Source organism: Pogona vitticeps, chromosome 3 (assembly GCF_051106095.1).
Source record: "Pogona vitticeps strain Pit_001003342236 chromosome 3, PviZW2.1, whole genome shotgun sequence".
Classification (NCBI taxonomy): domain Eukaryota; kingdom Metazoa; phylum Chordata; class Lepidosauria; order Squamata; family Agamidae; genus Pogona; species Pogona vitticeps.
In genome coordinates this window covers 203,615,069-203,637,378 of record NC_135785.1, presented here as the reverse complement: position 1 = coordinate 203,637,378, position 22,310 = coordinate 203,615,069, and the positions used below count along the sequence as shown (strand labels likewise).

Below are 22,310 nucleotides of genomic sequence, written 5' to 3'. Positions count from 1 at the left end.
ACATGGCCAAAAGGAGTGAGTGAGGTCAATATAGGTAGCAGAAGGAGAGAATCTGTGCTGGAAATGGGCCGGAAAGGAAAGCAGAGAGCCAGCTTAGCCCTGTGCAGAAAATCTTATGCCATTATGGGTTCCTTTCAAAATCTGATGGGGGGACAGGAGTGTTAATGCTGTGAACCTCCATCTTCTGCTCACCCTGTAGAGATGTGCCAATAAACCTCACATCACAGAAAAGTCATCTGTCTCCACGTTACTCCTTTTAAAGAAACTAAACCTTGGGACAACGCTGGAACCTATCACTGTTCAGAAGGGGGTATGCACACATATCAGTTAATCTGTATCTCCCTCTCTATATCTATCTGTCTAAGAAAGAGAGGAGGGAGAATCACAGTGTACTATAAAACACATTCATTCCTCTCCATTCTTCCTTCTTTCCCCTTCATTGCCTCCAGAAGAACATCACTGTATAAATAAAGTAAGGCTGTGTATCAGTTTTGCTACTGGAGCCCTGAAAGCCTCTGCATAGGGACTGCAGACAGCAAAGTGTGTTGCTTATATACTGCTACATAGCACTTAAAGCAATCTCTGGGTGGTTTACAATTTAATTATGCAGGCTACACATTGCTATACCCCCACAAGCAGGGTACTCAATTTATTGGCCTCAGAAGGATGGAAGGCTGAGCTAGCCTTGAGCCAGCTACCTGAGACCATCAGGATTGAATTCAGGTTATGATCAGAGTCTTGGCTGCAGTACTGCAGTTTAACCGCTGTGCGATTAGGCTCCTGCAGAAAACAGATCACATAAAATGGCACAGGAATATAAGCTGTTTGGCGACATACATGCAAATCTGGTGAATAAAAGCAAATTCCATTTACCAAATGTTTAATTGAACGAAATATTTTCATACTTGAAAAGTTTATAAAACACAACAAATAGGGCTGGATTAGTTATGTTGAGAGTACGGCCACATGAAATCAATGGGACATAAATTGATCATGTTCAGTCCCATTGATTTCTATTGTGGATCTAGCAAACCTATCTCTAGTTTGTCACAATTAGCTTAAGTTCCATTGATTTTTACAGTCAAGTCTTAGCAAGTTAGTATCATTAAGTCCGGATCCAACCCATAATCAGTACAACATCTCTTCCAGCCCTCCAGCCATCAATATTTAGCTATGCCACCTTTAAATTTTTATTAGTGTCTTTTGAGCTTAATGAAAAGCTATTTTATCCTTTGGTGTTTAATTTTTCTTCCTTCTGGTTAAATAAATTATTGGAGAGCTGACTTTTTAACTGAAGTGTTTACTAAGTACCATTTCCCAGTGATCATTAGACAGCTAATACCAGCCGAGGAGACAAAAACCGGCAAAGCTACACAATAATTCTACAAAATTTGGTTTCTTTGCTATTAGGAGAAGGAGGAAAAGTCAAGGGTAATACATCTGGCACAGGTATTTTGTACAATATCCCATTAAAATAAAATGAGCAGCCTGAGTTCCTCAAATGATTTTCAGGTATTAGCCAAAAACCTTCTACTTGGCAAAGCTGAACTAATTTGAGGCTAATTCGCTATGTGAAGATTTTTGTTCTTTTACTGCATAGAAAGAAGCCAATCATGACTGATGCCTCTGACCCTGAGATGGGAAATGTTTGTTTTTTGGACTACAAATCCCAGAATCCCATATCCATTCACCATGTGAGATTCTGGGAGTTGTTGTCCACCCCCCCCAATATATTTCCTTCCCTTGAAATGGGAAGAAGAAACATCATTTTGCAACCTAATATGAAACAAGGATGGGACGTGGTGGCGCTGTGGATTAAACCACAGAAGCCTCTGTGATGCAAGGTCAGAAGACCAGCAGTTGTAAGATCGAATCCACGCAACAGAGTGAGCTCCCGTCGCTTGTCCCAGCTCCTGCCAACCTAGCAGTTCGAAAGCATATAAATACGAGTTTATAAATAGCTACCACCACAGTGGGAAGGTAACAGCATTCCATGTCTAGTCGCACTGGCCATGTGGCCATGGAAACTGTCTACGGACAAACGCTGGCTCTATGGCTTGGAGATGGGGATGAGCACCATGCCCTAGAGTCAGACACACTAAATGTCAAGGGGAACCTTTACCTTTATCTTTATGAAACAAGGATAGGAGGAAATGTGGGTGGGCTTTGCAGGAATGGAAGGCATTGGAAAGCAAGATTAGCAAATATCTAGTTGGAGTGCAAATTTTAACCAAGATGTGTGAATAATTTCAATTTTGAACCTCTGCTCTACAGTAAATGTGGTGCTGCCCCTTGGCAGAGGACATGTTGGTTTTGCTGGCTATTTCTTGGAAGCCATTTATCCCCCCACCCCAAAAAGGTCATCTCAACCATATATTTCAGAATAATGTATTGTATGATGTTCTTTATTTTACATATACAAGAGAGCTGACATTTACAGTTTCTAAAAGAGTATGTGCTTTCTCAATACGACCCTTACAATACAGTGTCTTGTGTCTATCCAGCTTGCTTTCACTGACATCAGAAGTTCTTAGAAGTCATGGGAAGAGTTCCCCCATCATACTGCTTTTACAAAACAGCCCTTAGTTCAAAAACAAGAGGTTAGTTGTAGCTAAGCACTTGATTTTATACGTATTTGTCTGATGCCCTGGAGGTCCTTTTATTAGTATTACATGTTGTCTCATGAACAACCCTAGCTTTGGGCTGTAAGACTTCAAAGTTAATCTCTGATAATATGAGATTTCTTCAAAAACACCAAAAAACCTTGAGCTGTGGAGGAGACACCCTAAATATAGAAATGCCCTTAGGGTGCCATGCACAGATTCATTTCCAAAATAAAATTACAGGATTTGGAATAACAAAATACTGTACAATTTAGTTGTTCATTTTGATTTTCTTTTTTGCACCTTACTTTAAAATGATGGACTTGATTATCAGAACAACACACTGAAAGAGCAATTATATTCCTAATAGCTTCCAAGGACTGGGCATGTTTTAGCAGTCATATCGTGTGCTGCTAAGATTTGTTGAGAAGGAAAATGTGTTGCAGAAAACCTGATGGACTAGATTCAAGGCCAAAAAAATGGTGGGTCAAATTTTGTTATCTCTGACTGAACCCGATGACTGTAGCAAATTTCTTTGTCAGTTAATTATCTTAGCTGAAAGATATAAATGTATATAGCAATCTTCCCCAGCCTGTGCCTCGATATCTGGAGGATGGCACCAGGCCCAGAGATAACAACCATGATTAGAAGGACTACAACCTTCTTCATTCTCATCTAACCAAAGCTGTAATTCTCTCTTTCTCTCTCTCTCTCTCTCTCTTAAAAGAAAGCTGGTTCTAATTACATAGAAGGTATTTTGTAATAATAGGCTAGGGTGGCCACATGTACCCTTTCAGAAAGGATAGTCCACCACTCCAAAAATCTACCAGAAGTCAATCTTCATTTTGAGGGCATCCTGCAGATGATGGAGAACAGTCCACCATTTGAACATCTACCAGAGGAAGTTATCTTGAAGGAGCCTTAGATAAAAGTGTCATGAAGATGTCTACCGGCTGGTGATCAGCTCAGGCCTGAATGAACGGAAAATACTGTATGTAATTTTGCTCCTATGCATATACGTTGTCATGCACAGTTTAATGCAAATCAGCGTCCTCTCTTGTTGGTGTAAGGGTGTGATCAGATAGGGAAATAGCTCACATTTTGAACCACTTCAGGTGGGGTCCAATGTGAGTTATTGCCCAGTGATCACACAGCGGATGAGCAAGAGTGTCCCAGCCTCTTAGGTCCAGCAACAGGGCTGCTCTTTTTATTTGAGCTGAGCTGGAACAATTCCCTGATGGACAGAAGGGTCACTTTGAGGGTGATCGCTCCTGGTATAGTGATTGCTCCCTTTAACTTTGACAATGGGCGAGCATCTGGCACCAGACCCAGGAGTACTGGGTCAGTTTAGGAGTGTGAGAGACACACAGTTCATTCTATGACAGAGGGAATGCTGAGGGGCTGAGGAGGAACTGTGGGAGAGTCGCCACTTCTGCCCCTAACATCTTCTGCCTGAAGCAGCTGCCTCACTTTGTCTTCTGCTCGGGCCAGCCAGGTAGGTAGGAAATTTAAAAAGGGCTATTGCATGGTTCAGTAAGATGAAGTTGGACTTGGCAATGATTACATGATAAAGTGACATGATGACATATCTACCCTGTTCGTTTCCAGGGAGAAACAGAGAGGTGGAATAAGGCAGTTTGTACGGCATGGTTTCATTTGGGAAAACATTGTTCCTCTGTGGAATGCACAGAGGAGATCAGTTTCCATTCTGGCTGATTTCAACAAGGGAATAAAAGCACATCTTTCTAGACTGATACATGATGTCCAATCTGCCCTGCTGTGTTGTTTTTAATTGTACCTTTTGTTGTGATCCAAGGAGTTCTTCCCTGCACAGACTCATGAAACGAGCCCTGCTTTTCTTCTCAGGCTGGCCTCCCACAACTGCAGAGCTTGATGAAGGAGTGATTGAGACACCATCATTGGGAGAATAGGGGTCGGGATGGGGTATCTTGCCTAGTGTGCTCAGCACAGCAACTTCTGGGAAAGAGGTTGTGGGTTGCAGAAGAGGGATGCAGAACAGTGTGAGTCTTTTCTTCTCACACCCCTATACCTGCACATCAGCATAGGGTCCAAACTTCAGCAAATGCATGTGAAAGAGGACGCAGGCCAGAGCAGGCAGCATCTGAGGATCTAGAAGGTATTTGTACCTTCATTTTGACATTTTTGTGGGACGTCGTGGCGCTGCGGGCTAAACCGCAGAAGCCTTTGTGTGCTGCAGGGTCAGAAGACGAGCAGTTGTAAGATCGAATCCACGCAACGGAGTGAGCGCCCGTCGCTTGTCCCAGCTCCCGCCAACCTAGCGGTTTGAAAGCATGCAAATGCAAGTAGATAAATAGGGACCACCTCAGTGGGAAGGTAACAGCGTTCCGTGTCTAAGTCGCACTGGCCATGTGACCACGGAAGACAAATGCTGGCTCAATGGCTTGGAAACGGGGATGAGCACCGCCCCTAGAGTCGAACACGACTGGACAAAAATTGTCAAGGGGAACCTTTACCTTTACCTTTGACCTTTTCAGGCCACACATCTACTCCAACACCCCCCACCCTTACTAAAGCCCAGGAGATTTTATAAAGCATAACCCTACGGAAGCACAGGGGATGCAATTTACCATCTAACTGCTATTTTGCCATGGACCTCTTTTTAAAAAAAGAAATATAAGGATGGAGAGGGTGCCCTAGAAGCCTCATCAAGGACTTGAGGAGAGCTGTCAGTGAGCTCTAGGCTGCATTTTGGCCACCCCTGCTGTAAGACTGAAGATGAGGGCAAGGTGCCTCTCACTGGAGTGCCATCCCTCCCTCCTTCAGTTGATAAGGAGAGTCAGACCCCACCTATTCCCCTGCCTAGGAAGATGAAACAACTTGAACCAGACCCTGCGAGGACAGAGGAGGGTTTAAAGGAGTTAACAGTCGAACAGCCCAGGACCGGTGTGGCAGGAAGGGAACGGAAAGCGCAGGAAGTGGTGGAGGCGGGGTTGGTGGATATAAAAGGGGGAAGAGAAGGACTCCCGCCAGACTGGGAGTGGATATGGGTTGAAGACCCTCGGACTGGAAAGGTGGAAAAGCTGAGAGTCCCCAAGGAGGAAGTGGATGCGCAAAGGAGAAGAGAACTGACCCCCAGACCCTCTTATTGGGGGGAGAGAGAGACCAGACAGTGGCATAAGAAACTGAGGGATGAAAAGGAGAAAGTTGAGAGAGAGCAAGAATAGAGAGGATAGGATGGAGGATGCAGGAGATGGAACCCGGGGAAGACCCTAGCAGATGGGGGATCCCGCCCGGGATGGTGATTGGGTGGACTTTCGAGACGAGGACGCCATCCCCCTACTGGAGTGGGAGAAAGAACTATTATTGAACCCTGATACCCCACCTGAGTGGCCAGAACCTTGGAATGTTCATGAAGGAAACCCCTTCAAGTTTGAAGAATGGAAGCCCCCGATAGACCTGTTGTCTGACCGGGAGAGGAGTTGGAACATGTTTGTTGATACTGGACTATTGTTAAACAACCCAATAAATGTTACCCCTATTTCAAAACCTAGGAAGTCCACTGATTTTTTGGGAGTTACCGCAGAGCCTAACATCGAACCCCCACACCTGCAAGAACAGGTTGCCCAAAGTCAGGCAATCACTTGGCAAAAACAAGGCATCAGAGGTTGGTCTTCCAGTCAAAAAGCTAGCTCTCTATTACATTGCATTGTTCTTAGACCTGTATTGAATTAGTTTTCACTTTCCTCCTATAGCCACCTATGGAAGCAGCCAAAGACGTTTTAAGGACCTGTACAGAGAACACAGCACATACAGAAGGAGCCAGGTGGAGTCCCTGCCCCTTCCTGTTCAGAGGACCAGCCCTTCCACAGTAGGAAAGACCTCTCTCCGAGGCTTTGAACAGCCCCTGCTAAAGGAGACCATACTGGTGCAGGTGACAAATGCTATACCACTGCAACTGTAATTTTTATAGCTGCAGAGGTGCGGCCTCACTACCTATAAATTCAGTATTTTTCTCCAAGTCTCTGCTCTGTATCCGGAAAAGGGCATTAAATATAATCTCATTAATCCTGAACCAGTTAATCGGTAATGTGAACATATGTGGAGATTTACTTTATTTTCTAAAAGTACTAAAACATTCTTAATATATATATTACAAAAACCCTGTAACAAAAGATTTCAATAGCCCCCTTTGGGACACAATTGAAATATGCTATGAGCACTGCTCGTAGGGTTTGAAAAAAATGAAGTGGTGAAGTCATCTTTTTTTTAAAAACCAAATTTTACTTTTAAATTCTTATCTGACAGACAAGGGTATTATTATATGAAATACGTAATTGGCAAACACATTTTTTCCTGTAATGTGCTTGTGGCATGGAACAGGGTGAAACATGTTTTCAGTCACAAATAGTGTATATTCAACATTATTTGGAACTTTGTGGCTACATGTTTGTAGGAGTTGATTTTGTAAATCTGGTTCATTGTTTAGTGTATGTGACCTCAGAATATTAATGCTGCCCATCACAACTGGAAAATGTCCATCCATTCAAGTCTGTCTACTCATCTGCAGTTGACTACAATGAGAATATACTATCGCTGTTCATCCTGCATTCAATCTCAAAGTTGATTACCTGTTCCTATACATATATAATTTTGTGCAGGATACACTACGGTAGATTGTTGGTCCTAGAAAGTGTTTTTTAAATGAGTGTATGTGTATTTTCTCAACTTAATCACGATGGAAGTAAGTATTATTAATGTGCACATATCATGCCTGGCTGGGCATCCTTCTCAGATTCCAGATGTCTTTCGCTATAGATCTGCCCCTGATGTTCTCCATTCACTTCTCTTTCCATAATTGAGCCACACTTTGAAAACATCTTCCCTATTATGTTAATTGCCCAACTTTGTTAGCTATAATAAAAAATGGGAGTCTTGGATTTTTCACCAACTGAGGTTGTCATCTGGCATGAGTTTGCCTGAGTGAGTGATTTTTCAGCACAAACATGTTCTACTGGCAATGTGATTTTGCTCTGTAGTGTTTTTGCTGAAAGTCTTTTTGCAGCAAATTAAGTATCATTACATTTGCAATTATATAACTCTTTTTTAAAAATTAGAATCAATCATAGAATCGTGAAGTTGGAAGAAGACTATGAGGCCATGACGTCCAACCCCCTGCTTGATGCAGGAATACAAATCAAAGGATATCTGCCAGGTGGTTGTCTAAGTATCTCCTGAATGCCTCCAGTGTTGGAGCACTCACCCTTTCTCAAGGTAATTGGTTCCACCATAGTAAATATAACAGTAAATATAACAAAGCTGACTGGATAGCTCTGTGATTTAGGAATCTGTCTGTGGAGCTAGAGGTTGGGAGTTTGATTCCCCAATGTCTCCTACAAGTAGAGCTACCCTGTGTAGCTTTGGGAAAGCTGCACAGTCCCAAGGCACTCAAAGAAGAAGGGAATGGTAAACCACTTCTGAGTATTCTCTACCTGGAAAAACCCTGAAAAAGAGTGTCAATAAGTCAGAATTGACTTGACAAGACATTCTTCTTCTTCTAAGAAAAGTGAGGTAAAAACAGTAAGATAAGTATTGTGGCACTTTAAAAACTAACAAATGGATCTTTTCCTCAGACTTGAGGCAGTGAACTGTAATCTATATTAGGGCAGCTCTGGAACAGGGGAAGGTGAACTGTCTCCCCTGATATTTTTGGGCAAGGTACACCCCTGTCTTAGTCCGTGTCAACTGTGGCAATATTCTGTGCATTTGATAAAGTAGGATGCAGTCCATGAAAACATATGCCCCCCAAAAAACCTGTTGGTCACTACGGAGCCACTGTTCTAACCCTGGAATCTTCTGTCTCGGACCAAATAGGGATGATTTTGGTTAGGAATATACTGTAGATGAAAAGGGTTAAGCATTTCTTCCTCAACAGCTACCGTTCATTGTCCTTTTAACGATAGCTGTAAATGATACAATGAAAACTGGTATTGTTTGGCTTGGGAGATTTGCATTTTATTTGTTTGCATTAGTAAAATGCAAAATTGTCCCATTGTCAATTCATATTTATGGTGACCTTTTCCAGGGGTTTCTAGTTATAAAGCACTCAGAAGTGTTGGTTTTCCTTTCCCTTTTTCTGAGGGCATCCTGGGACTGTGCAGTTTGCTCAAGACTACACATTCTGGTGTTTCTCCTGGCAGGCACAGGTGGAAATCAAACTCCCAGTCTCTGGTTCCACTACTAGATACCCAGCTTGCTAAGCTACCTAGTCAGCTCTTAGATAATCATGCATTTGTATACATAATGAGGGGGAGGGACCTCAAAGACTATTTAAACCTTTTGTGTGAACATGCCATCAAAGAACTATAAAAGGCTTTCATGTTCTGTGAAAACAGCAGTCAAATACCTCACCTTTTGAATCTACTTCACTTTCTACCAGGGTAAGATCATATAATAAACATATTAAGATATCCCTGTAGGCCAATGGCATTTTCTATTCATATCTGACTTGCTTGTTGTTGTTGTTGACGTCAGCAGCATCATTATCCTTTCAGCTAATGAGAAGATACCTAGTCATATTTTCCCTGTTCCAAGAGCTAATTAAGCATGAAAATCACGGGTTAGATAAAGAGCCTGTAAAGTCAACACAGAAGGCTGTGAGGTGTTTGGTTGCTGTTCTCTGAAATGGAGCCAGGTCAGACAAGCCCTTCTCCTCTGATATAAAGTATTGCTCTCTCAGAGAGCTCATCCTTTCATGGAAAAATACTGAGCCCGCTCAACACTTTGCTTTTAATGCTAAGAACAGCGAACAACAGCAGGTCAGTGGAAAATTGGAGAAAGTCATCAGCAGCACATAGAGCATTAAGGGCATTATTTTTAGACTTCTCTTTTCTTTCTGGCTTCATACAATTTGCTGGGAAGGAAAAAAGAAAAGAAACAGCAATGGAATCAGAAACACAACCCTGTTACCCATCCTCGTGGCTTTAATGGCAACTGATACATTATGCATATTGTAACCACGGAAGGTTAGGAAAGAAAATAAAGGGAAAGTAAACAGATCTATAAATACATCCCATCTTCTAGAGGCAAAAGGGATTAGCAAATGAGACCCTCTGGAATGACGCGAGTTGATACATGCCCGCTTCATGGAATAAATGTCCTTGAAAGGACCACTGACACTTGTTTGTCCCAGAGGGAAACCTTGGTGCTTTCTAAGTACTTTGCCTGTTGTGACATGGAGGAAAAGTTAGTGTTCTTTGGGTTTATTTGAAGGACCAACGTGGCACCACACTGAGCTGATAATTTGAAAAACTGTCCTTCCAAGTTGAAACAGATGATTAACCAAGTGGCACCAGACAGAAGGATATGAACTATCTTCAGAAGCAGCCAGGGAATTTTATTTCCTCTCAGTTTTTAGCAGCAAGGTAGTGGTTTGGGGAAAGTTCCCTGGGGGAAAAAAAAGAAAGTTAATGCATGCTATTGGCTCCACACATACTGTACATGATCTTTAGAATGGATGGTAGTATAACTTATGCTCGTGTTTTTTTTCCTTTTGCCTCACCAGATGTTTTGCATTTCAGTTCTCAGAAACCCCAGTTACAATGGCCAATGATAGGGGAATTTGGGAATTGAAGTTCAACATTTCTGAAGGGCCAAATGTTGAGCGCCACTGGCCCATGCTATACCCTCAAAGCTCCCAGAAGCCAGGTCAATGAAAACAGGTTGTGGGAGTTGTAGCCTAAAACATCTGGCATGGTAAAGGTTACTCAGTTAAACCCTATAAGCAGCCACCTTTAACTGAGTCAGGGCACTGTTCGATCCACCTATCTGCTGTCTTCTCTGAGTCCTGAGTCACATGTATGACAACAAAGGGGCTGGTCGCTCTACAGTGGCCATTTATGCATTGCCAAAGCAGAAGAAATCCATCAGAAGATGCATGTATTTGCATGAAAGTTGCATGCATTAATTTAAGTCTGTAGATTCATGTCTGCAAATAATTAACATAAATATATAAACTACAATTCATTTCACCTCAGGGGGTGAAGACTGTCACCAAATGAATAGTCTGCCTGGCTGGTCTGCGGTCTAGGTGAGCAACATTGAACTCCATGGTTTTCTTGCTCACAGTTCTCTATCTTTACATTGGACTTGGATCAATGACTAGACAATAGCCTTTTGACAGGAGGACTGTCTTCCATAAAGCAGGATGCATGGTCATCCCCAGTTCTTGATTCCTGGGATGCATAACTGTATGATCTATTTGTCTGCTGTGAAAGTACATTAAAGTATATTAATATTAATTATATTAAAGAATAACATACTGTTATTTATTTAATTAATATATTATTATTATTGCTATTGTTGCATTTTAACTGTGCAGGAAGGGGGAGAGATGTTGCTTATGGGATTTTCTGCCTCAGGTACCAAATCAACTTGCTTAGTGTTGGGTCCTCTACGTCCTGATTTAGAACATGAGGTGAAGGTACTATTTGTTGTTTTGCCTCAGGCATTAAAATGTCTTGGGAGACACCCAAGCCAACATAAAACATGCTCTGAGTTACAGCTGTTCTCAAAAGCTGACTTTAGCCTGTTATTAAGGCTGGCAATGAACTCGCGTGGGCTCTTCTTAGAGTATTAATGCAAACGAACATGTTGAATCAGTATCTTCAGACAAACACACTCTTCATGCATTTGGCATGAGGTCAAGGCCAAACTAGAGCTTACTTTAAAGTCATAACTCACAGCTGTAACCTTTTCCCCTTTCCCATTCTTATTCCAAAATAAGCACAGAGAATCTGATACCCAAGCTTTCACCACCTATCCCTTGCCCTGCTGTGGTTCCAAGAAGAATCAGGGGCTCAAATAGATTTGACTCCCCTTCTGTTTCTATGGAACTACCTCACTACTGATTCTACAGTAAGAGGGGAAAGGGGATGTTGCTACTTGCAGCAATCCTGAAATGTTACCTGTTTGACTGTCACTCACAAAAACTATACTCAGAGGTCAGAGATCTTTTAGCACAGATGACAGTTAAACCTCTTCAGGTGTTTTCAGGAGAACTGGGAGATCTCCCAAGCAGCATAGTTTGAGGTAAGAGAATGCTGGGAGTTGCAGGCCAAAAGCATCTGGAGGGCTGCACTTTGTCTACCCCACTTGAGAATGATGGTAACTGTCCCTTCACCACTCCTTCCCTTGGTTTGCTTCTCCCTCAAGCTTCCTGGACTAAAGAAAGCAAGCCATCACTGCTACTGTTACATTGCAGTGTGTAACCTAAGAGGTGGGAAGGCAAATCGCCCTCCCACTTCAAATACCCAGAACAACATATTTCTTTCAGATCTTGGAGAAGTTGCATTTTTGGTTTACAGATTTCAATTAGCACATTGGCTGAAGGGTTTTGTGACTCATAACCAAGATCAATCAATCAATCAATCAATCAATCAATCAATCAATCAATCAATCAATCAATCAATCAAGCAAGCAAGCAAGCAAGCAAGCAAGCAAGCAAGCAACCTATCTGACATGGATCCGGTATGATTTCTGGTCCAATACCCTATTCAGTGCAAACAAGAACATCTCAAAGAAGCTTCACTGTGAAGCTATCTCTAACTGAGCTCCTCAGATAATGCAATTGTTAAATGTGCAGAGATTTAAATTCAACAGAACTAGCTTGCTTTCCCTGAGATCAAGGTGTACTTCACTTGTGACACCGTTTGTCAGGAAGCAACAGCTCTTCTGCCTCCTCTGGTGGGAAACTGGACGTGTGTGTGTGTGGGGGGGGGGAGGAAATGAAGGTTGAAAATGCTGTTTGGATTGCAGTTGCCAATGCAGAAGATAAAAAGGGAGGCTGCTTGACCTTCCTTTGAAAGAAGTGTGCCACAGCAGTGCCCTTACATCTCCCTCGGAATGCAGTTCGTTCCTTTCCCCTAGCAATGATGTGACTGAAAGAGAAACATTTGTTGTTTTTGCACTTATGATGAGAGAAAATGAAAAGAATCACAAATTTTGTCTTAAATATTCCATCTAGTTTTGTGGACCAGTTTTTCCCCCCACCCTTCTTCTGAAGATTGACTCAGACTGGACACACCCGGGTTCCAATCCTTAAATTTCCTTTGTGACAGAAATGCAGAGGCATCTGCAGCAGAGAATTCACATTTAGAGTGGGTTGCTTCACCCTTTCCCTGCCTGCTCAAGGTACGTACCCTAACCTCGCATCCCCCACTGTTGTGGCACATGTCAGGCTGGGAAAAATATAGATGCTGAAATAACATATAGTTAGGCAATGTGCTCTCTATGGTATCAAACGGAGCGATGGCAGCTGGCTACTGGCTACTCTCAGCTGCTGGGAGCAGTACGTTATGGACTTATGAACTGTGTGACCCAGCCTGCTTCATAAATCAGAGATCTAAATGTGAGGATTCAAAAGATATGTAACTGAAATTGAAGATAATGTCAGGACCAACTGTGATTATAGGAGAGTGGTATGGTAACTATGGTTCCCTCTCAGCTCAGTATACATGAAGTTCTGAATCATGTCGGGATCTACTACTACTATATCATGCTGATTATGTCACTTTTCCCAGTTGTGTATAGAAAAAAAAATGACTATTCCTCTGGATTAAACAACTGCAAACTCCCCAGGCTTTTTTTCTTTTCTTTTCCATTTTAAAACAATCCTGTTAGGACAGCTGTACCGAGCATTGTCATGTCAATATGCTTCATTAATCAAAAATTAAAAGAAACACTAGGGTTTAAAAAATGCCTGCACATTTTCTTTGTTTCAGATTCTCGCATTTCAAATGCAGATGGTCCATGCTTCGGGACTAGGGGAAACATCTCCATTCAAACAAAAGAATCAGCATAACAGTAAATTTAGATGCTTTGCTTCCCATATTAGTATTCATATTCTGGGCCAGCTGGCTTCTTGATCCACTCTTCAGAGGAGATTCTTGGTTGTTACAAACAGAAGAAGATGGCTGACTTTTGTCATAATGCCTTGAGACAGGCCCCCGGCTTATCTTTGTGAAAGATGGTGGTAACTCTTCTGTTGTGCTGCTTTGAAGCGTGCCAAGTGAACTGAGGCGAACACAGGCTCTGAGAAAGAACAGGGAGGTTTGCACTCCTCAAGGTTGTTTTGATTTGTTGAATTCCACTTGGTTTAATACACAGTGGGAACTGATTTTGTTTCCCCTCTCCTTGACATTGTTCCTTGTTCCCTCTTCCCACAGCAGTAAGCTGCCTTCATTATTTTGAGCCAAGGGTGATCTCCTTGCTGCAAAACCTGATTATTGTGCCTTTGCTATTTTGCACATACTCAAATCTACTAAATGTGACTTGGCAAGTCACTTTGAAGTTAAAACTTATGTAAACTAACCCATTACCTCAATTAGTTGTTTTTGAATGATCCATAGATGATTATAAAATGATTCTTATCTTAGAAACTCTAGACATTTTATAGTTAAAAGGAAGTAAGGTCTTCCCAATATATTTTTGCTGCCTGAGGCAGAGTCACAAATCATCTGGTAGCCCACTCACTACAGTGGTTAAGGTACACAGAATGCAAGGACAATCAAGCTATTTGTGGTAGGAAATTTCACAGGTGCTTCCTGAGAGGAAAATGCAACAATGCATAGGTAAGAATTTGCCTTATTGTGATATTCAAAATCTGGTGCCTGATGAGGCTAGTTCACTCTGTCTGATGCAGAGCTTGGAAGTAACATGGTAGAACATTGATTCATTTGTGAAGAGTAAGAGGGACTGCACTGGATTGGAAGTTTCTTTCATAGGACACATCTATACACAGTTTCTTCAATGGCATGTTGCTGGCTTAGCAGGACCCATGAGCTCAGGAAGAAACTGCATGTCACACGCTGTATGTCTAACCTACTGATCTAAGAGCAGCTTATCTTATTAAGATGATATTGTGCTGACTTGCTGAAAGGAGGACTTTGTGTCATGTAAACAGCATGTAACAGTTTCTACCCCATGGAGAAGATGGCTACTGTCTTCCATTCCTCACTGCCAGTTTCATGATAGGGAGGTCAGGTTATAATGACCATCTGGGCTGCTCAGGTCATTGATGCCCTTCTCTGGTGGGAAGGAAGACTGGTAATTCATGATGCTAGACCTCAAGAACCATGCCCAGCTGGATCCAGCAGTTCCCCAGGATGTCTTCATTTTTCCTTTTGCTATATTGTATCACGCTGCATCCCTGTCAACCATCTATACACTGAACTTTGTAAGACACTACTGGTTTTCTGTCTTCATGAGTACTCCAAGAATTGGAGATCTGTCTGATCCAGAACCACCAATTACTTTGGGTGCTAATGTTATAACAGAACAAGGCTGTATATCATTAGTTGATACTGGCAAAACCCAGCTCTGTGCTGGATCAAGCTATTCCCAGTTGAGAGTAGGTGTTGTCAGTACAGATGCAGGTGGTGGAGTGGCTGCAATGAGTCTTTGCTAGCCATATCAAAGGGTATAACGGATACAAATTTTTAAACTGTGTAATGTGTAATGTAAGGTTCAGTGAGAGGAACTATGGATGGCCTATATGCTACTGAGGAAGAGTGGAGGAAAAGTACAAGTAGCTCCAGAGCTAATGAAGTGGTTGGGCCAAAGGATGTTTAGCTGCGAATGCACCTGGAAGTGAAAGGAAAGTCCAATGCTGCAAAGAAAAATACTGCATAGGAACGTGGAATGTAAGATCTATGAACCTTGGGAAGCTGGAGGTGGTCAAACAGGAGATGGCAAGAATAAACATTGACATCCTGGGCGTCAGTGAACTAAAATGGACGGGAATGGGTGAATTCAATTCAGATGATTACCATATCTACTATTATGGGCAAGAATCCTGTAGAAGAAATGCAGTAGCCCCCATAGTGAACAAAAGAGTGGGAAAAGCTGTACTGCGATATAATCTCAAAAATGATAGAATGATTTCAATATGAATCCAAAACAGACCTTTCAACATCACAGTAATCCAAGTTTATGCACCAACCAGCATTGCTGAAGAGGCTGAAATTGACCAATTCTATGAAGACTTATAACACCTTCTAGAACTGACACCAAAAAAAGATGTTCTCATTATAAGGGATTGGAATGCTAAAGTAGGGAGTCAAGAGATAAAAGGAACAACAAAAAAGTTTGGCTTTGGAGTTCAAAACGAAGCGGGGCAAAGGCTAATAGAGTTTTGTCAAGTGAACAAGTTGGTCATCTCAAACACTCTTTTCCAACAACACAAGAGGCGACTCTACACATGGAAATCACCAGATGGGCAATACCATAATCAGATTGATTATATTCTCTGCAGCCAAAGATGGAGAAGCTCTATACAGTCAGCAAAAACAAGACCTGGTGCTGATTGTGGTTCTGATTATCAGCTTCCGATAGCAAAATTCAAGTTTAAACTGAAGAGAGTAGGAAAAACTATTATACCTGAGCTAGTCAGGTATAATCTAAACCAAATCCCTCATGAATACACAGTGGAAGTGAAGAACAGATTTAAAGAACTAGATTTGGTGGACAGAGTGCCTGAAGAACTATGGACGGAGGCCCGTAACATTGTACAGGAGGCAGCAACAAAAACCATCCCAAAGAAAAGGAAGTGCAAGAAAGCAAAGTGGCTGTCCAACTAGGCCTTATATATAGCAGAAAAGAGGAGGAAAACAAAATGCAAGGGAGATAACAAGGAGAGACTAGAGACCAAATTGCTAACATGCACTGGATTATAGAGAAAGCTAGAAAGTTCCAGAAAAACATCTACTTCTGCTTCATTGACTATGCAAAAGCCTTTGACTGTGTGGACCACAGTAAACTATGGCAAGTTCTTAAAGAAATGGGAATGCCTGACCACCTTATCTACCTCCTGAGAAACCTATATGTGGGACAGGAAGCAACAATTAGAACTGGATATGGGACAAATGATTGGTTGAAAATTGGGAAAGGAGTACGACAAGGCTGTATATTTTCTCCCTCCTTATTTAACTTTTATGCAGAATACATCATGTGAAAGGCTGGACTGGATGAATCCCAAACCGGAATTAAGATTGCCGGAAGAAATATCAACAACCTCAGATATGCAGATAATACCACTCTGATGGCAGAAAGTGAGAAGAAATTAAAGAGCCTCTTAATGAGGGTGAAAGAGGACAGCTCAAACAATGGTCTGAAGCTCAACATCAAAAAAACTAAGATCATGGCCACTGGTCCCATCCCCTCCTGGCAAAGAGAAGGAGAAGACATGGAGGCAGTGACAGATTTTATCTTCTTGGGCTCCATGATCACTGCAGATGGTGATAGCAGCTATGAAATTAAAAGACACCTGCTTCTTGGGAGGAAAGTGATGAGAAACCTAGATAGCATTTTAAAAAGCAGAGACATCACCTTGCTGACAAAGGTCTGCATAGTCAAAGCTATGGTTTTTCCAGTAGCGATGTATGGAAGTGAGAGCTGGATCATAAACAAACCTGACCGCTGAAGGATTGATGCATTTGAATTGTGGTGCTGGAGGATGCTCTTGAGAGTCCCCTGGACTGCAAGGAGATCAAACCTATCCATTCTGAATAAAATCAACACTGAGTGCTCATTGGAAGGACAGATCCTGAAGCTGAGGCTCCAATACTTTGGCCATCTTATGAGGTCTCGAAAAGACCCTGATGTTGGGAAAGTGTGAAGGCAAGACTAAAGTGTGAACGGCTAAACAACAACAACTCCGGATCAACCCTGTAAGTGCAAATTAAAACCTGGAAGGGATTTACAGCATAGAGTCACTTTCACAGCGACAACAATAGTGAGGTAATTTAGGCTGAGAGAAATACTAATGGTTGAGAACACTGGGTGTTTTGTTTTGTTTTTGTTTCATTTTTACAACTACATTAAATTTAAATGCCTCTGAGGCTATGCTACACAGAAGTAGTCACTCCTCATGTACTGTAGAGAATATTGGGCTTCCTAGTACTGCAAATAGTTTAGAGATTTGCATGATGCAAAAGGAACACTGTGGACTATACCAGGAACCCCTAGAGGTTTTCTGGTCTTCCAATGGGTGCCTTTTGGCTTTGCCTTCTGTTTTCTCCCATTGATAGTGACCATCATTTAATAGATGGAAGAAGCAGAAGAGTGCAGATCAAAACCTGGATTCACTGCCTCTGGAAAGTTGGAGTCCCCAGTCTCCACTGAGCATAATAATGTCTGTGCCCATTTTCATGTGATGGGTACATTTGGCAAACACCTCCAAAGCTACTCTGATGAGAAAGTCTTTTGATAGTGTAATATATGCACACATCTGCCTCAACACAAGCCAAAATGGAAGAAGGCAAAAATCTTTCAATCTTCTGCCAGGACACCTGCAGAATCCCACTTTCTTGGCTGGGAGCAAGAGCCAAGGATGTGAATAGAACTTCCTTCCCCAATGTCTATAATGGCCACAGGTTATGGTATCTCTCAGGGGAGTTTTTGAATACAGATCCCACTATTTGTCACCAATGGCTATGCTGATTAGGGCTGGCGGGACCTGTACGTAAAAAGCTCTCAGCACCCCCCATGGCCTAACCTTGGTGAACTGGATTGTGCTTTACTAAAGCTTGTTTGCTCATTTCTCCAGTTCAAAATCTGATTCCCACTGGCTGAGCTGGGAGCCGAACTCCAATCTAGATTAAACACTGTTTCTTTGATCAATTAATTTATTTGATTGTCATATTGGCCTGAGGTGATTTCAGCTTGTACATGATTAAAATTCATGCTATATGGCACCGATTTTGCAAACAAATATATTTTACAGTCATTCATTGTACGTCATCTTTTTGTTCCAGTACAGAGACATGCGTACTGTGGGTCTCCTTGACAAAACAGTATAATTCTCCCTGTTCATTTCTGCATTTCATTATTACAGAGCTATTGTTATTCTCTTTCTCATTTTGCCTCTCTAAATTAATTATCTGATGTTTGCCTTGACTAAAATTTACAGTATATCACAGAAGTGAGTACACTCCCTCACATTTCATAAATATTTTAGTATATCTTTTCATGTAACAACACTGAAGAAATGACACTTGGCTACAATGTAAAGCAGTGAGTATACAGCTTGTGTAACAGTGTAAATGTGCTGTGTCTCCTCAAAATAATGCAACACACAGCCATTAATGTCTAAACCGCTGGCAACAAAAGCTGCCTAGAGTGGTCCCTGGACCAGATGGGTGGGGTATAAACAAACAAACAAACAAACAAACAAACAAACAAACAAATAAATAAATAAATAAATAAATAAATAAATAAATAAATGTGAGTACAGCCCTAAGTGAAAATGTCCAAATTGGGCACAAAGTGTCAATATTTTATGTGGACACCATTATTTTCCAGCACTGCCTTAACCCCCTTGGGCATGGAGTTCACCAGAGCTTCACAGGTTTCTACTGGAGGCCTCTTCCACTCCTCCATGACGACACAGAGCTGGTGGATGTTAGAGGCCTTGCGCACCTCCATCTTTCATTTCAGGATGCCCCACAGATGCTCAATAGGTCTGGAGACATGCTTGGTCTTACCCTCAGCTTCTTTAGCAAGGCAGTGGTCATTTTAGAGGTGCGTTTGGGGTCATTATTATGTTGGAATACTGCCCTGCGGCCCAGTCTCTGAAGGGAGGGGATCATGTTCTGCTTCAGTATCCCACAGTACATGTTGGCATTCATAGGTTCCCTCAATGAACTGTAGCTCCCCAGTGCCGGCAGCACTCATGTAACCCCAGACCATGACACTCCCACCACCATGCTTGACTGACTGTAGGCATGACACACTTGTCTTTGTACTCCTCACCTGGTTGCCACCACACACGCTTGGCGCCACCTGAACCAAATAAGTTTATCTTGGTCTCACCGGACCACAGGACATGGTTCCAGAAATCCATGTCCTTAGTCTGCTTGTTTGCAGCAAACCGTATGTGGGCTTTGTTGTGCATCATCTTTAGAAGAGGCTTCCTTCTGGGATGACAGCCCTGGAGACCAATTTGATACAGTGTGTGGCATATGGTCTGAGCACTGACAGGCTGACCCCACCCCCACCCCCTCAACCTCTGCAGCAATGCTGGCAGCATTCATACATCTTTTCCCCAAAGCCAACCTCTGGATATGATGCTGAGCACAGGCACTCAACATCTTTGGTTGACCATGAGAAGGCCTGTTCTGAGTGGAACCTGTTCTGTTAAACTACTGTATAGTCTTGGCCACTGTGCTGCAGCTCAGTTTCAGGCTTTTGGCACTCTCCTTATAGTCTAGGCCAGGGGTGTTCGACCTTTCACCTTCCCTGGGCCGCATTAGAAGATGAAAATTTGGTTTGGGCCGCACATAAATTTGGTTTGGGCCGCATGGGGGGGCAGCCCTAGCCATCTTCCACAGCCCCACTCCAAGCGCACTTACCGGCAGCTGCGATCTCAGACAGCAGAGGCTGCCAGCTTCGTCTCCGGTGGCTTTATGTGGCTGGGAGGGGGTCCACCTGTTGACGGGGATGGCACAATGCAGTCATGCAGCCCCCCTCTCCCCTCCCCTCCTGTTCCTTCCTTCCTTCCCTCTCTCCCCCCTACCATTGTGACGCGCCCCAGCCGCATTCTGTCTGCAAGTGCCAGCAGTGTAACTTGAAACTTTGGAATTTCTTTAAAAATAAAAAATTGCACTGGGCCGCATTATGAGCCGCCCTCGGGCCGCAGGTTGGACAAGGGTGGCGAAATCTTTATGTAGAGCAACAATTCATTTTTTCAGATCATCAGAGATTTCATCACCATGAGGTGCCATGTGGAACTTCCAGTGACCAGTCTGAGAGAGTGAGAGTGATAACACCAGCTCTCCCTTCACACCGGAGACTTGTGACACTAACGGGGTCTCATAACACCAGGGAGCAAAACCAGCTACTTGGGCCCAATTTGAACATTGTCACTTAGGAGTGTACTCACTTTTGTTGCCAGTGGTTTAGACATTAATGGCTGTGTGTTGTGTTATTTTGAGGGGACAACACATTTACACTGTTATACAAGCTGTATACCCACTGCTTTACACTGTAGCCAAGTGTCATTTCTTCAGTGTTGTTACGTGAAAAGATATACTAAAATATTTATGAAATGTGAGCGGGTGTACTCACTTCTGTGATATACTGTAAGCATCGCTGTACATACACAAAGCAAAAACTCACACATTAAATAAAATACCATTTCTGTTTCCCTAGTTAGATTCCAGCTAGTTTCTATTTGTTGATTTAAGGGTTTTTAATAATAATAATAATAATAATAATAATAATAATAATAATAATAATAATAATAATAATAATAATAATAATAATAATAATAATAATAATAATAATAATAATAATAAAACACCTCTTCTGTGTGCAGGGCTTAGCAACTCAGCAACATTTAACACAGCACTATAGCATTTAATAGACTAATTATTGTCAGTTGAATGTTTGCATTGCATTATGAATGAGGTAAAAAATAAACATATCTTTCCTAGGGTGGCGAGATCTGAAGGCTCCAGCTGATGTCTTGGGGAATTGTTGTGCCTATCCAGTCCTCCAGGTGGGGAAAGAAATCTCAGGGCAAGCAGTGTAAGAGAAAGATCAAGTCTAGATTTTTCTATGTGATTTAATTTTGAAGCCTAGGCACTCATTTCCCCCAATTCCTTATTGGCACCAAGGCTCACTGGCACTACATGATTGTGCTTGTATGTGTGTTGTACTTGTGAAACATCAACACATTGAAAAGGTAATACGTATGTGAAAGGGACTGGGACTGAGGAGAGAGGTGGTGGGTGAATACACTTGGGCCCGTTTGGACAAAAGTACAGACTTTCCCCTCCCATTGGTCTGCTCCTGTGACATCATTACAATCCACTTCCTATTTTCTAGTTTGGGCACTGAAATCTTAAGGAGTGGCATGCTGCTGACCAAACTTTTAGGAAATTAACATCTTTCTGATTTGTTTTTAGATCTTGCTCTGCTCCAGAGGAATGTTCTTGAGGATTCAGTGTCATACGATCCGTCAGGTAGAAAGAGGGAACATCTTGTACTTGCATGGAGGGATTTGCCACCAAGCCACCCTCAATTTTCTAAAGTGTTTATGGGGAACCACAGAGAAAGGAATAGTCTGTAAAGTACGGAGTGCTAAAACCTTTTGGGACACAATGGTTTAGGGCCAGCATATTTCTTTGGCCAGCAACATGTCAGTAATCCTCCACAACTACTCAAGTGCTGCTTGACAATAACCTAGTCCTCCCAACCAATGGCAGGCTGTACTGCAAGGTGCCTTCTGCTTATATCTCAGGCCATGTAAAGCATGAGCTTCCCACATTTTGGAAAAACACATGAGGGAAGTGGTGGGGCTGCTTTGGGTGGCCCTTCCTTCTGCCACCCTTCACCTGGCCTCTGTTCTTTGCTACCTTTCCCTTTGGCAGGTAAAGTTCTCCATGATCTCCAATTTCTGGTGATATCAAAAGGGTCTCTCTGTGTGTCCTGATATATGTACAGAAATATTCTGAATCTTTGCGGAAATGCAAAGGCAGATCCTGATTTTTCAATAGTCCCTCCTCTGGTGATACACGTCTACAAATGGCCCATGAAGAACCCTTTTACTGAGTTTTGAACTGTCTGAACATGGGGACAGTGAAGGAGTGTTTCTGCTCCAGGCAATACTGACTAGTTGTATGGTGGTAGCATGGAAGAATACCCAAGTTCCATGGGCCCTCCTATCCA

The 22,310-nt window shown here is 42.4% G+C and overlaps 1 long non-coding RNA gene across 1 annotated transcript in view; it reads left to right on the top strand.

The window, feature by feature from the left end:
• Positions 1–6,543: 6,543 nt before the first annotated feature.
• Positions 6,544–22,310, top strand: part of LOC140705415 (uncharacterized) — a 74,530-nt gene continuing 58,763 nt past the window's right edge. Inside the window, exon 1 of the long non-coding RNA XR_012084797.2 lies at positions 6,544–12,773. This is a non-coding gene — a long non-coding RNA (uncharacterized LOC140705415). The remainder of the gene's footprint in view (positions 12,774–22,310) is intronic.